The 7417-nt window shown below is 39.8% G+C and overlaps 1 long non-coding RNA gene across 12 annotated transcripts in view; it reads right to left on the bottom strand.

Annotated features, from left to right (window-relative positions):
* The window catches only part of LOC102302168, a 445058-nt gene that overhangs the window by 206920 nt on the left and 230721 nt on the right, over nucleotides 1-7417 (bottom strand). The window lies entirely within an intron of this gene.

Below are 7417 nucleotides of genomic sequence, written 5' to 3'. Positions count from 1 at the left end.
CTCCCACCATCCAAAGACATGCAGCTTGTGGGGATAGGTTAATTGCATAATCCAAATTGCCACTAGGTGTGAATGTGCGAGTGAATGTGAGTATGGTTGTCTGTCCTTGTGTGTTGGCCCTGTGACAGACTGGCGACCTGTCCAGGGTGTACCCTGCCTCTCGCCCTATGACAACTAGGATAAGCTCCCGCGACCCTGAAAAGGATAAGCGGAAGCAAATGGATGGACTAAAACATGTTCCAATTATAGTTATATAATAGACATGGATATAATGTTTAGATTCTCAGCTTTCATTTGAGCTCCTTAACATGTCCCGCCCTCTTTTTAAATGGACCAAAAGTAATTGGACAACTGACTTAAAGGCTATTTCTTTGGCAGGTATAGACAGTTCCTTCATTATGTAATCACAAGCTATCCTTAAACAGAGAAAAAAAACCATCCAAGAAATCACTACAATATTAGGTACGGCAAAACCTATAGTTTGGTACATCCTGAGCATGAAAGAAAGCACTGGTGAACTCAGCAACACAAAAAGATCTGGATGTCCGCAGATGACAACAGTTGTGGAAAACAGCCAACCAAGTGCACTCTCCACTCTCTCCACACTCTCCAGGAAGTAAGCAATCATGCCAGGTCTCTCTTGGAAATGAGATTTTTAATCTCAATGAGATTTTTTACCTGGATAAATAAAGGATTAATAAAAAATAATAATCAATATCCAAGTCTACCATATGGAGAAGACTGTATGAAGGTAAAGACAGAAGGTCCACTGCATGAGTTGTAAGCCACCCATAGGCCCCAAGAACAGAAAGGATAGATTGGACTTTGCTATAAAAATCTAAGCCAGCACAGTTCTGGAAAAACATTCTTTGGACAGATGGAACCACGATCAACCTCTACCAGAATGATGGCGAGAAAAAAGTATGGAGAAGGCGTGGAACAGCTCATGATCCAAAGCGTGCCACATCATCTGTAAAACACGACAGAGGCAGGTTAATGGTTTGGGTGTGCATGGCTGCCAGTGGCACTGGGACATTTGTGTTTATTGATGATGTGACACAGGACAGAAGCAGACGAATGAATTCTGAGGTATTCAGAGGCATACAGTCAAATTGATTGGGTGACGTTTCATAATAAAGATGGACAATGACCCAAAACACACAGCAAAAGCAGCCCAGGAGTTAGTAAAGAAGTGAAGTACATTAGCAAAGGGTTCTCAACTAAGTATTAAAAGTGAACATTTTATTTTGAGTTGTTTAATTTGTCCAATTACTTTCAAGCTGAAATGAAGGGATTCTATTAAAAAAAACTCTTTAGTTACGTATGTTTATGCAGTCTTTTTGTTCAGTCCACTGGATTAAAGCTGAAAGTCTGCACTTCAGCTGCATCTGTGTTGTTTTATTTAAAATTCCTTGTGGTAATGGCGATTAGAAAAAAGTCAAAATATTCACGGACTTAACTGTAACCCCAGCAAAAGAAAAGCTGTACTGTTTCCTGGGGGCAAATCATGTGTACGCGTCTAACCTTACTGCTGAAGGAGAGTACTCCTGATGGAATCACTTCCAAACTTATCCTGCATTTCTACACAACTTAAATAGTTGTGATTGGACCTCATATGCAGAATATTTGCATCTGGTGTTTATTCATGTATTCATTAGAATCTAAATTGATTCTTCCAAGAATCTAAATACTAAAAAGTTTTTGTCCTGGTGCATTAGTTTTTCTTTGGTTATTGTCCTGTTTCTGTCAGAATCTTTTTTTTAAAGTGGTCAGTCAAGTTAACCCTGCCTTGAAGCAAGCTATGGTTCCTTGGAACTGGAGTGAATGTGATTATTGTGCTTGATTTGACAATTCAAGCTCTGAGTTTTGCATAAATGCTGAATTGTAACTGCACATGAAAAAAAGAATATGTTATGCAAAAATGATGGATTTTACACATTATCCTGTTTGTGTGAAAAATGCCCTTAAATGGAATTTGGAGCAAAAACGGAGATAAAAATAAAAAACAAACAAGCAGAAGATTCACATTTGAAAATGCACACTGTAGGACACACTTTGTCTGTCATCCATCCCCAGGACATTTTCTGCCATATCAAAAGGCTCGCTGCAAGTGTGGATTTAAAGACATCTCATCACTTTCTTCTTCGTTTTTTTAACAAAATGAAATGAGTGTTGATGAAAGGCAGCCATTTTGTTATTTGCATTGGAATGCGTTCTCCTTTCCAGACTTCTCCTAAACTCTGCTGTGGCTGGAAGCTGCATTCAGTTTTGTATTTTGGGTTTTTTTTTCATGCCACACTCCCACCCTTTGTCTTTCCTCTCTCATCTTGTGATCTTCCCACAACAGCACTCTGTGTCATTCCTGTTTGATGTGCAGAGAATGAATAAAGCAGTCTGTAATATCTACATAAGAGTCTCCTGTTTAGATATGCCAAGAATAAAATCCAGGCACCAAACTGCAAAGACATTCTAAAATGTGCATTTGTGAATATATGCATGCACATACATATAAACAACACACACCAAAAGAAAATAGACTTTTTTTTTTTTTTTGCTTTGTGATCACTTGCAAATATTAGTGACCAACACTTTTGGACAGGTTGCCTGGTGGGAAGAAACCAGTCTCCAGACTATCACAATTTGACTTAAACTGACTGCAATCACCCTCAAAGATTTTGGACAAGGTATAGAAATAATTATGGAGCTATGGAGGTTGCGTAAGTAACCAGGTGTAGAAGCTTGGCCAAATCAAACATGAGGAACATAGAGAATGCGATTTAGATGCCAGATACGCCGGGGTCTGGGTTAACAATGGTGCTGTTGACCAACAGGGTGCCAGTGTAAACTGTGCTGAAATTTGTTGTTGCCCATAGACAGACAAAGAAGAAAGTGGAAGGCATGCGGTGTAGCTCAGGAGGTGGAGCGGTCCATCTACTAATCAGAGAGTTTAAATCACATGGTTGGTGATGCAATCCCTGATGCTTCAGTCTGCAGCCAGCGAGATGCCGAAGGCCAAGTTGCTCTCCAATGCATCCATCAGAGTGTGAATGTTAGATAGAAAACAGTTAGGTAAAGCGCGAAAAAAGAACTTTTATGAATGAGGCATGTTGTAAAGAACACTTTGAATTTTCAGTTGCAGAAAAAGTCTATAAGAACAAGCTAGGTTAATAAGAGCTTGTTCTTATAAGTTAATAAGTCTTCATACTGAGAAAGACCACTGTAGGTGTGATGTTTGCTTTGCAAGTGTTTATTTGTTATACCCAGTGTTGGGGAGTAGTGGAATACATGTACCGCTGTTACGTATTTAAAATACAAAATATGAGTAACTGTATTCCGTTACAGTTACTGTTTTAAAAGGTGGTATTCAGAATACAGTTACCACAATGGTATTTTCCTGTTTCATAAGGCTATGAACTCTATATTTTTAGTTTCCATGCCGGTGGAAACCCAAACAAAACACGCATTAAGAGTCTCTCATGTCTGTGTCTCAATCTCGCGGCCCATGTCACCTCTACTTGCGGCCCGCATAATAATGTGAAGAAATATTATAAAAAATTATTCACAAAAATGATTTAATATTCAGACAATAGGCAGAGTGTTACAGGCATAGCCCTAAAAAATGTAGCCTCATGGGCAGTGTAGCCTGTGCTGCAGGGAGAATGGACTGACATACCCATTATGTGTCTGTGAGCACCAGGGAGGGAGAAAAGTAAGAGATGTCACCGACCAGAAACGGGAGTTGGAAGCATGTAAATATATAATGTATATATACAAAGTTGACCCAGACAACAAAGTAAAGCTAGTTTTCAGCTACGAACCCGACACGGAACCCGACACGGAACCCGACACGGTACCCGACGTTAGCCAGAGGTCTCTTTACGGTTTTATGCCTTTACGGTTCAGAGCCACAGACCTGTTTTATATTCGTGCAAAATAGTTTTCTATATAAGATCACTGCAAAAAGTGCAGCCTTACCTATTTTCCACCCTAATGTTACTCATTTTATATTAAGATTTAAAAATCTAGTTGGTATTGGTATGGCGAATAACCTTCAGTAAAAGTAATAAATCACACAGCAATAGTACATTCATGCACTTGTAAAAAGCATGATAATATATTAAGTAATCCAAAGTATTCAGAATACGTTACTCTCATTGAGTAACATAACGCAATACGTTACAAAATACATTTTGGGGCATGTATTCTGTAATCTGTAGTGGAATACATTTTAAAAGTAAGGGGGTAGTATGAGGGTTATACCCCCTCATTTAACAGTAGCTGTGTACGCTCAGGTTTGGGTACGTGATAAGAAGCATAATAATAAGGATTTCTAAATTAATATCTGGAACCTTCAGAAATTCTAAAGACATGGTCCGTTGCGTTAGAAGCCCAATTCTTCCACTAAACAACAGAGATTTTGAAACGATGGTTAAAGACTGAGTAGCACATTATAACTCAAAAATATTTCAGCGACTACCTGAAATCACACTTTTTAATACAGCTGATCTATGTTCATCCTGTAAATGTGTACCTTCTCATTGCAACAGTAAACATCTGGCAAACGTTTGTAGCTGCAAAGATGCAAACATTTATCAAAGCACAACATAGCTCATGAACCAGTTAGAAGCAGTTCAAAATCTGGAAAATGTCTCTCTGTGAAGTTTGACTGGAACTTTTTTTATTTAAAATGCAGAGACATTTAGGGTCACAAACTAGAAAGCAATTAATGTGCTTCCCTTCTTATATGCATCCACAGAGAAAGCTGACTGAAGGGATTGATAACTCTTTGAACTGAGCCCCACTACAAAGCACCCACAACGTGTGTGTTGACTCAAAATCCTCCAAAATGGTTTCAATGAACACAAAACAACCGAGGGACACTTTGGCACCATCTCTTGTTTAGATGTGATATGTTCAGATGTACATATAAAATGGTAATAATATTTAAGCAAATAACTTTTTTTAGTTTGACAATAATGTTTCATGAAACATGAGCAAAAAGCATCTATGCTAAGCTGTGACATACTGAGAGAAATACTAACTTTCTAACAACTGTTCTTGTCTTGTATTTTATTGTGATTGGCTTCTACCCCTTTTTTTGTGGAAATTTTATCTAGTTGGCAAATCCAAATGCAAATCTTATAACACATTTTAAGGTCAAAATCCATGCAAGAGAGCTGATTTACTTTTTAAACCAATCTTTATTGAGTATGTGGCTCAAGTGCAACTTGACTCTGATCCTACCCTTGTGGCTTGCTGGCAACTTTTTCCTTAACTTACTTATGGAAATCACTCCCCTATAGTTCTTCCTGAGGTCTAGAAGGAGGCTGGTGGCTGAAACAAAGTGCGGTCTCTATTGGTGCATTTCCAGACTTACCAGCACTGTCCATTGACTGTCCTCGCTCCACGCCACACAGAGAAGGCATGGAGGCTGTGGTGTTGGAGGGGTTGTCGGTGGAAATCAGAGGGATCCAAGGGGAAATTAACCAGCACTTAGCTCCACACATGCACACCAGGCCTAGCTAGGAGACAGAGCTTCAGATCCAAGCATGGAGAACATGAAAGAGGCACCATCTCTACTGCCGAAGGGAGGAAATTCTCCCTCACCCCCTCTTTCACTATTGGTCTTTCGCAGTCTCTTAATCTTACTTGCATTTGCTCCCTGTCCTCATCTTTCAGTCTGCCTTCTTCCACTCGCCTTGTCTGCCTCACTGTCTCCTATCTAAGGAGGTTTTTGAGCATGCATGTGTTGTGTTGTTGAAAGCTTTTATTTTTCTTTCTTTTCTTTTCTTTTTTTTTTTTTTTTTTTGGTCAAACAAAATGTCCAACAGACATCAAACGTGTGGTGGAAAGGGAGATGTTTGGAGGGGGGCAAAGAAGAAAAATACACTATACAGTGAACAGGCTTCACAAAGGGTAGCCCTTTGACTAACATCCCGGGGACATAGTTTTATTCTCACACATACACACAGACTCATATGTCCCCTATGAGTCAGGGTCACTGCATTTACAAGGCACTTGGTGTACAGTGACATCATAACAGCCCTCCAGTAAAAAGAGAGGGCTGGGGGGAGGGGGGCTGAGATAGACACGATTTAGAGGCGCAATAATGGCCAAAACATTTGACATAAGATTATATATAACAGTGCAGAAATAATGGCTGAGAACCAGTATTTTTGCACTGTTAAGTATTACTGAGTGGTACTAAATGAAAGACAACAGTACAAACGTCTTGATGCATGCTCAATCATTCAGGTAAGTAAATCTCCAAAAGTTGATTCTGTTCATCTGGACGTAGCGTTTTGTGGGAGAAACGTTTCGTCACTCATCCAAGTGACTTCTTCAATCTCAGCTGACTGCAGGTTTCCCCAATCATATAAACAGTACATTTGCATAATGACTGAAACCAGCCCACTGAAGGAACAATGGACTGGGAGGTCAGTTCCTTAATCATAATTATGCAAATTCTCATGACCATTGATCAACAACCACTGACCAAAACCCACTGATTAGTGGCCATGAGTCCCATTCACAGAGAGTTGGGGAATGGCTTCAATCGCAGCCTTGTAAGATGGCGAAAGATGTATCCTTAGGCCCCCTCCTTGATTCAGAGATGGTCTTTCCCTTTTCACGTAAATGGCCTCCTTGACTCCCGCACTCAAACCAGCGTTCCTCCCTGTCCAAGATGTGAACATCCTCATCATTGAAAGAGTGTCCACTGGCCTGTAGGTGTAAATAGACTGCAGTCCTGGCCTGACGAGGTAGCTCGTCAGGCCAGGAATCTGCAGACTCTGCAGACTTCAAGCAACTTAAAGAAGTCCAGACACTTTTCTTTCCAAGTTCCTTAGACATCAAGGGAGATATGGCTTCTTTTTGTTTATAAACTTTTACAAGACTGGACTTCTTCTTCAAACTACTGTAGATCAACTCTCGATAACATCTTATAAAGGGGAAATCTAGCACTGGAACGGCCGATCATCTTAATGTGCATCCATTAGAAATCTGGATATTCTGGGTATTTTCACACACTTAGCAAAACGCCTCCTCACCCATGAAGATAATGAAGTATCAGCTGATTCTAACATATGTAAGCTTTAGTTGTTTCAACTTCATTTACTTTCTTAGTTTTAATTGGCAGAACTCAGTTACATCGTCAGCATCTAAGCACACTTTACAGCCCACAACATATTAAATGCTTTTTCAAGTTGGGAGGCTGTAAGTGGAAACAAAACTATCATGTAACTTATTTTTAAAGTACACAGAAGATTCCATGACTAATTAATCAAACTAGGTTCAGAAAAAAGGAGTGTCTTTAGTGGGAGTAAATTTGTATGCTTGACTCTTGAGCCACAATCAAGAGTTGGGCGTTCGCCTTGTAATCGGAAGGTTGCCGGTTCGAGGCCCGGCTTGGACAGTC

This window comes from Haplochromis burtoni, unplaced genomic scaffold (genome assembly GCF_018398535.1).
Source record: "Haplochromis burtoni strain Fernald_Lab_line unplaced genomic scaffold, NCSU_Asbu1 Contig_196, whole genome shotgun sequence".
Classification (NCBI taxonomy): domain Eukaryota; kingdom Metazoa; phylum Chordata; class Actinopteri; order Cichliformes; family Cichlidae; genus Haplochromis; species Haplochromis burtoni.
Note: the sequence above shows the minus strand (reverse complement) of the source record. Positions and strands in the feature narration are given on the sequence as shown.